The 7,356-nt window shown below is 52.2% G+C and overlaps 1 long non-coding RNA gene across 1 annotated transcript; it reads left to right on the top strand.

Annotated features, from left to right (window-relative positions):
• The first annotated feature begins 6,107 nt into the window (after nt 1–6,107).
• LOC128253101 (uncharacterized) lies at nt 6,108–6,403 on the top strand. The gene is made up of 3 exons (XR_008267386.1): nt 6,108–6,186; nt 6,217–6,327; nt 6,384–6,403. It is a non-coding gene; the product is annotated as an uncharacterized LOC128253101 (long non-coding RNA).
• The last annotated feature ends 953 nt before the right edge of the window (nt 6,404–7,356 follow it).

A 7,356-nucleotide genomic window follows, 5' to 3' on the forward strand; every position in this document is an offset into this window, starting at 1 on the left:
TCGGAACCGATCCCGAAAAGGTAGCAGCCATAGCCGAGTTGGAACCACCTAAAACCATCCGGGAACTGCGTCAATACTTAGGCGTACCATCTTGGTACAGGCGATTCGTGCCCGATTTTCCTCAAATAATGAAACCATTAAATGATCTATTGCAGAAAGGCAGGAAATGGACATGGACTACGGATCACCAGCAGGCATTCGATGAGGTAAAGGCAAGGTAGTGGCCGATCCTGTGCTGGCATGCCCGGATTTCGATAATCCATTCGTTCTACAGACAGACGCAAGCGATTATGGTATAGGGGCAGTTCTGACGCAGGATACAGAAAGCGGCGAGAAAGGTCATTTCGTATTCAAGCCGGATCCTGAATGGCGCGGAAAAGAACTATTCAACCAGCGAAAAAGAATGCCTGGTAATCGTGTGGGCGATCCGGAAGCTCAAACCATACTTGGAAGTATACCACTTCAAAGTGGTGACTGACCATATGGCGCTTAAATGGTTGAACAGCATCGAAAGTCCCTCAGGAAGGATAGCAAGGCGGGCCTTGGAGCTGCACAGTATGAATTTAAAATATTGTACAGGAAGGGGCAGCTTAACGTTGTCGCTGATGCACTGTCGAGACAGCCTCTGCCAGAAGCCTTTAGGATAGCCAAGGAGACTCCGGAGGACACACAGGGAGCATGCAGCTGGGTCAAAGATATGTGTGAGAAAATCAACACACAGCCACAGAAGTTTTTGGAATACCTCATGGAGGGAGGCGCATTATATAAGCATATCCAGCACAGAGCAGGCAGCGAAGACGTGCCAGCATGGAAGCTCTGTGTCCCACGGGGGCTGAGGGAAACCGTCCTGAAGGAAAATTACGACTCACCAGCCGCTGGACACGTGGGAAGTTGGAAAACGATTGCAAGGCTGGCGGCTCGATATTACTGGCCAGGAATGCGTAGGGACGCCCGAGCACACGTACGAAAATGCGAGACATGCCTTAAATACAAACCTAACTAGATGCAGGCAGCTGGAAAGATGCTGACGCAAATACCCGAGGAACCACAGGCAACAGTATGCGCAGACTTTGTCGGACCATTGCCCAGGTCGAAGCATGGAAACCAGATGCTGTTAGTGCTGATAGGTAGGTTTTCAAAGTGGACAGAATTGGTGCCACTGCGAACAGCAACGGCAGAAACATTTCAAAAGGCGTTCCGAGAAAGAATCATCGCTAGGTTCGGAGCCCCAAAGGTGGTAATAACGGACAATGGAGTACAGTTTGCCAGCCGAGCATTCAAGAAATTCCTCAGCGATATGGGCATTAAGCAACAATTCACTGCGCCATATACACCGCAGTAAAATCCGACAGAAAGAGCAAACCGAACCGTTAAAACCATGATAGTTCAGTTTGCAGGACAGAACCAGAGTCCCCATAGAATAACTCTCCGTTTTCCGGGATTATGACAACTGACTCTGTTGCCTCTTCGTCTCCGAAAATTCTTACCCCAATCGCGGCACCCAACTGACCACTAAATGGCGACACTTTCAGTTTTTGCCTCATAGATGGCACTGCCCATCGATTTACTTGCCACAAGCGTTACACTGTCGTACAGGACGCTGGTCAGCCGAGGCTCTCGAGTCTGCGTGAGGAAACACGGGGAGTACCCTGTTGATTCCGACGTACTTGAGTTTACCGCTAGCATAATCTCCGGCCACTTCTCGTCCCAATTCCTCTGGTTCTGTCCTGCAAACTGAACTATCATGGTTTTAACGGTTCGGTTGCTCTTTCTGTCGGATTTTCCTGCGGTGTATATGGCGCAGTGAATTGTTGCTTAATGCCCATATCGCTGAGGAATTTCTTGAATGCTCGGCTGGCAAACTGTACTCCATTGTCCGTTATTACCACCTTTGGGGCTCCGAACCTAGCGATGATTCTTTCTCGGAACGCCTTTTGAAATGTTTCTGCCGTTGCTGTTCGCAGTGGCACCAATTCTGTCCACTTTGAAAACCTACCTATCAGCACTAACAGCATCTGGTTTCCATGCTTCGACCTGGGCAATGGTCCGACAAAGTCTGCGCATACTGTTGCCTGTGGTTCCTCGGGTATTTGCGTCAGCATCTTTCCAGCTGCCAGCATCTAGTTAGGTTTGTATTTAAGGCATGTCTCGCATTTTCGTACGTGTGCTCGGGCGTCCCTACGCATTCCTGGCCAGTAATATCGAGCCGCCAGCCTTGCAATCGTTTTCCAACTTCCCACGTGTCCAGCGGCTGGTGAGTCGTAATTTTCCTTCAGGACGGTTTCCCTCAGCCCCCGTGGGACACAGAGCTTCCATGCTGGCACGTCTTCGCTGCCTGCTCTGTGCTGGATATGCTTATATAATGCGCCTCCCTCCATGAGGTATTCCAAAAACTTCTGTGGCTGTGTGTTGATTTTCTCACACATATCTTTGACCCAGCTGCATGCTCCCTGTGTGTCCTCCGGAGTCTCCTTGGCTATCCTAAAGGCTTCTGGCAGAGGCTGTCTCGACAGTGCATCAGCGACAACGTTAAGCTGCCCCTTCCTGTACAATATTTTAAATTCATACTGTGCAGCTCCAAGGCCCGCCTTGCTATCCTTCCTGAGGGACTTTCGATGCTGTTCAACCATTTAAGCGCCATATGGTCAGTCACCACTTTGAAGTGGTATACTTCCAAGTATGGTTTGAGCTTCCGGATCGCCCACACGATTACCAGGCATTCTTTTTCGCTGGTTGAATAGTTCTTTTCCGCGCCATTCAGGATCCGGCTTGAATACGAAATGACCTTCTCGCCGCTTTCTGTATCCTGCGTCAGAACTGCCCCTATACCATAATCGCTTGCGTCTGTCTGTAGAACGAATGGATTATCGAAATCCGGGCATGCCAGCACAGGATCGGCCACTAGCCTGCTGGTGATCCGTAAGTCCATGTCCATTTCCTGCCTTTCTGCAATAGATCATTTAATGGTTTCATTATTTGAGGAAAATCGGGCACGAATCGCCTGTACCAAGATGGTACGCCTAAGTATTGACGCAGTTCCCGGATGGTTTTAGGTGGTTCCAACTCGGCTATGGCTGCTACCTTTTCGGGATCGGTTCCGATTCCTTGATTTGTCACGCGGTGTCCCAGGTAAAGCAGTTCGCTTCCGAAGAAATTACATTTTTCGGGATTTTTTCCCTGAGGTTTGCCTGTTTAAAGCGTCGAAAACTTCTCTCAGGTTCCTTCTGTGTTCTTCCAGTGTGCGTCCGATCACAATGATGTCGTCTTGGTATGCAAACGCTTGTGGTGACATCTCCGGTCCAATAACCTGGTCCAGTGCTCTCTGAAAAGTCGCCGAGGCGGCAAATGGCAATACTTCCCACTGGAATAGCCCCTTTCCTGGCACTGTGAACGCCGTGAATGGCCTGCCATTTCCTCTAAGGGGATTTGCCAGTAGCCATCTTTCAAATCTAGGCTGCTTATGTACCTTGCCTCCCTCAACTGGTCCAAGATGTAATTTATACTTGGCATCGGATAAGCATCTTTGATAGATTTGGCATTGATCTGTCTAAAGTCGACACAAAGCCTCCACTGACCTGTCTTCATTTTCACCATGACAATCGTTGAGCTGTACGGACTTCTCGAGTGTTCTATGAATCCCTTCGCCAACTTGTCGACTTTCCCCTTGAACCTTTGGATTTTTCGGGTAGTATCTCTGTTTGATTGGTTTGTCGTCCTTCATGGTGATTCGGTGCACGGCTATGTTGGATGTTCCACTCATTGTCCGAAATTCTGCGAGCTCCTGCTCTAGGAATTTATCAACATCGCATTCCTCAGAGGTGATCCAATCTTTACCGCTGCGGATAACTGCTGCTCTTCTTCGATTAATTCGCCAGTTAGTTGGGAGACAAAACCTTGCGACCCCTGCTCTCTGCGGCTAAGATCGTGGGCCATTTCCCGATCTCCGGCAGAACTCTACACTTCTAAAACCAACCTTGCCGCAATTCCAGCAGAACAGTAGCCGCTGGTTTTGGCATCCTCTGGCCCAAAGCCCGTGACCGCCACACCGCCTACATGCTTCGTGTGGGTTCACGATGTGTGTTAGTGACCTGTGGGCTCTTGGTGCTGCGCTGGGTGGTCTCTGATTGGAAGTAGATGGCCTCCATAAAGTACTCTAGTGGTTGTAGTTTGGAGTCCATTGGCTCGGTCCGTCAATGGGCGCTTGGTGTCCGCCTTCTTCATCGCACCTTCAACACGTTACACGTTACCGTTCCCAGACTAGGGTGAACAGGCACTGTGCTCTCAAGGCGTACGCCTTTCGCAGCCGCAGCCTCCTGTCCCTTGCTCTGTCCTGGCCGGTCGCACCGGACGTCGGCTCAGTTTCTACCTGACGGTTCAGGCGTACGCCGGAAGCCGCCAACGCAGTCCCTGGGTCAAACGCCAGGTTCTAGACGAACGCTTCCACCCTACCCTCTCTGCCGCAGGCTTAAGAATTTGAAGTATACGCTGCTCGCACGATGCTCGTTGTTCGTCGTCCTGGGGTCCTCGTTGTCCTTGTTCTGCCTCCAGGTATCTCGACCGGCTCCGGACTCTAGCGGTGGACCGCTGTGCTCTCAACGCATACGCCTTTCGAGACACCAGCTGAACGAACGCGCGTCCTTCCGGGCTATTCGCAGCAGGACCTTGTACAGTTCCTGCAGGACGATCAGGCATACGCCGGAGTTCGCCAATGCAGTCCTTGTAGGCAGGTAGCTAGTTCTGGACACTGTGCTTCTGAGCCCACGGTTCTTCGTCGAAAGACTCTATTTGTTCACTTTGTCGGACACGCCGGGTGGGATGCCCAGCTCAAATCGCGACAGATGTTGTAACAAAACGCCTGGACTTAGCCGTTTGATGCCGTAAGGACCTCAGCTACCTGTGTCTCAATTCGGAGACTTTAGCTCTAAGTCCCGAACGTCTCGACGTAGCGATCTTGTTTCCTCGATGACTCCGCACGGCTTTACTTGCTCCTTCACGATGTTTCACTGGTTACTTATTCACTTGATGACTGTTACTTGTTGACTTTGTAGAATCGACTGATCCAGCTTCCTGTGCTCGGCCGGTTTATATAGGCCTCCATTTACCGCTAGTTATCGGCGTCTCCTTGCTTCCTGGTCCAAAGTCCACGGTTTTACCGTTCGACCTTTCGCCCTCTGCGCCCGGCACCAATATCAGGGCCCAAAGTCCGGTGCCGTCCCGTTACTTCCTTCTGCCCACGGCCCTTCGCCGCTCTCTTGTATTGCTATCCCTCTCGGACTCTCCTTGGCTTTGTCTGGTGCCCAGTTCACCACTCTCTCTCTCCGCACTACCGTACTACGGGCGAATTCGCCGCGTAACTGGTAGCTGGTAGGCCACTGCTTGCATGCGCTTACTCTGCTTGCTTCTTAACTTGTGGGGAGTTATTCAACTCCTCACATTCTCCCCTTACTTCGGGAATGAAAAAGAGGCTCGTTGTTCTCTCTGCCTTGGTACACTCCACATTTTGGCATCCTTCCCTCGACGTGTCTTCTCCTCGTACTTGTCCTCGTTCGCCCGTAGTCTTCCAGTCGACTCGCTCTTCCAGATGGTTCCCACGACGATCACAGCTCCTTCTTGAGTTCCACAGCGCCGATCCTCCTCCCAGATTTTGAATTTCCCGCCCAGACGTTTCCCCCGTAGACTTTAAATTCCCGCCCAGACGTTTCCCCCGTAGACTTTTGAATTCCCGCCCAGACGTTTCCCCCGATGATTTTTGAATTCCCGATATGTCTTCTCCGTCCGATGGCCACTCTACATCGTGCCGATCGGTCTCCAGTCGTTATCGGTGTTATCGATAGTCTCTCGTGTGACTCTCTGTTGAATGGTCACTCTCCGCCAAATCGATCGGTCTCCAGTGGTGTTGCCACTTAATGTATCGATGTTCCACGGTGTGACTCCCTGTGTCGATATTTCCAGTATTTGTGCCCACCGATCGACACTATCGTGCAGCGCCAATCGGTCATAAATCGAAGCGCCCCCATCCCTTTGGGCAGATGAGGACATTTTCTCCGGGTAAGTTTTCTAATTTCTCCTTTTCCTCATTTCTCTCTGTTCTTTTCTCTTTTTTTTTAGCGTTCTGGACCTGACGAAGAGGGTGATGCGCCTTCTCCTGCACCCCCTCCCCCTCCCGGTTGGCCCTCGCGACTTCTCGTAAATCTGACCTTTTTTTCTTCTTTTCAGCATTCCCTTTGCCTGAAGACGAAAAAACTGCCCAACATTTGGACGACACGTGCTTCGCCTCACCCCCCCTTTTCGGTTGGACCCCTCATCCCTGTTGCATATTTTTACTGTGTAAGTACACCGCATATTTTGCTTTAACTCCTACTGACTTCACCCTTTTTTTTCAGATTCATCACACATTTTTTTCTTATATGGACAATATACATCCACCTTTTTTTTTTTGTGTGTTTTCATTTTTACTTTTGTTTCGGTGGCTGCGTGTGTGTTTTTTTTTTTTTTTTTCCTCTCTCTGTACCAGTGCCAATGTGAGTTTTATGTTTCCTTTTTTTTTTCTTTTATTTATTACTGGTAAATACCCTGATTCCCACTGGTCCGACCCGCACCCGGAACATGCGGCCGCCCTGCTGCACCAGGACGCACCTCTTTCCTCCCCGCCTTCGTGCTGCTACGACCGCTGGGGCTTCGGTGATTCCCTCCGGCCAGTCCACCTCGACGACTTCCCTCCAGCGCCTCGAGTCCGGCGCTGAGGCCTGCCGTATGAACGCGGGCCTCGTCTCCACCACCGGCGAGGAACACTGCCGCTTCAGGTTCGGCCTAGGGGGTGCCACCGGGTCCGGCCACACCCACGGCCCTTTCTCCACCACGTCCTCGGCGGGAAGGCCTACCTGCTCAACCCTTTCCTGCTGAGCGGCGACTACCTCTGGCGAGGCCAGCGAAGATGGGTTTGGGGTCGGCGTCGGCATCACGACTCCGGCGGGGCCCCGTGGGACTGCGGTCCTCCACAACCGTGGATCGCGACAGTTTCCCCGGGGTTCCTCCCACACTTGGGCTCCTTCCTCCTCCGTCGCTACAGTGGCCCCGTCCGGCCACGTCCAGGTGACGGTGTGCTGCCTCCACACGCGTCCTTCCGCCTCGAAGGAGCCGATAGCATGGCTGACGTGGGCCACCGGGATGTCCATCCGGGCGTAACCCGGAGATCCCTCCTGCTGCCGCCGCTCCTCCTGCTGCCGCCGCTCCTCCTGCTCCTCCTCCGATGCTGCCTCTTCCCACTCGGGGCAATACCTCGGGGTAGGTGGGCGTGCCGGTGTCCATGGGGGTGGGGACGGGGGTTGGTTCTCCTCCTCCGCTGGGTCCGCTGCC

Source organism: Drosophila gunungcola (assembly GCF_025200985.1).
Source record: "Drosophila gunungcola strain Sukarami chromosome 2L unlocalized genomic scaffold, Dgunungcola_SK_2 000007F, whole genome shotgun sequence".
NCBI classification, from domain to species: Eukaryota; Metazoa; Arthropoda; class Insecta; order Diptera; family Drosophilidae; genus Drosophila; species Drosophila gunungcola.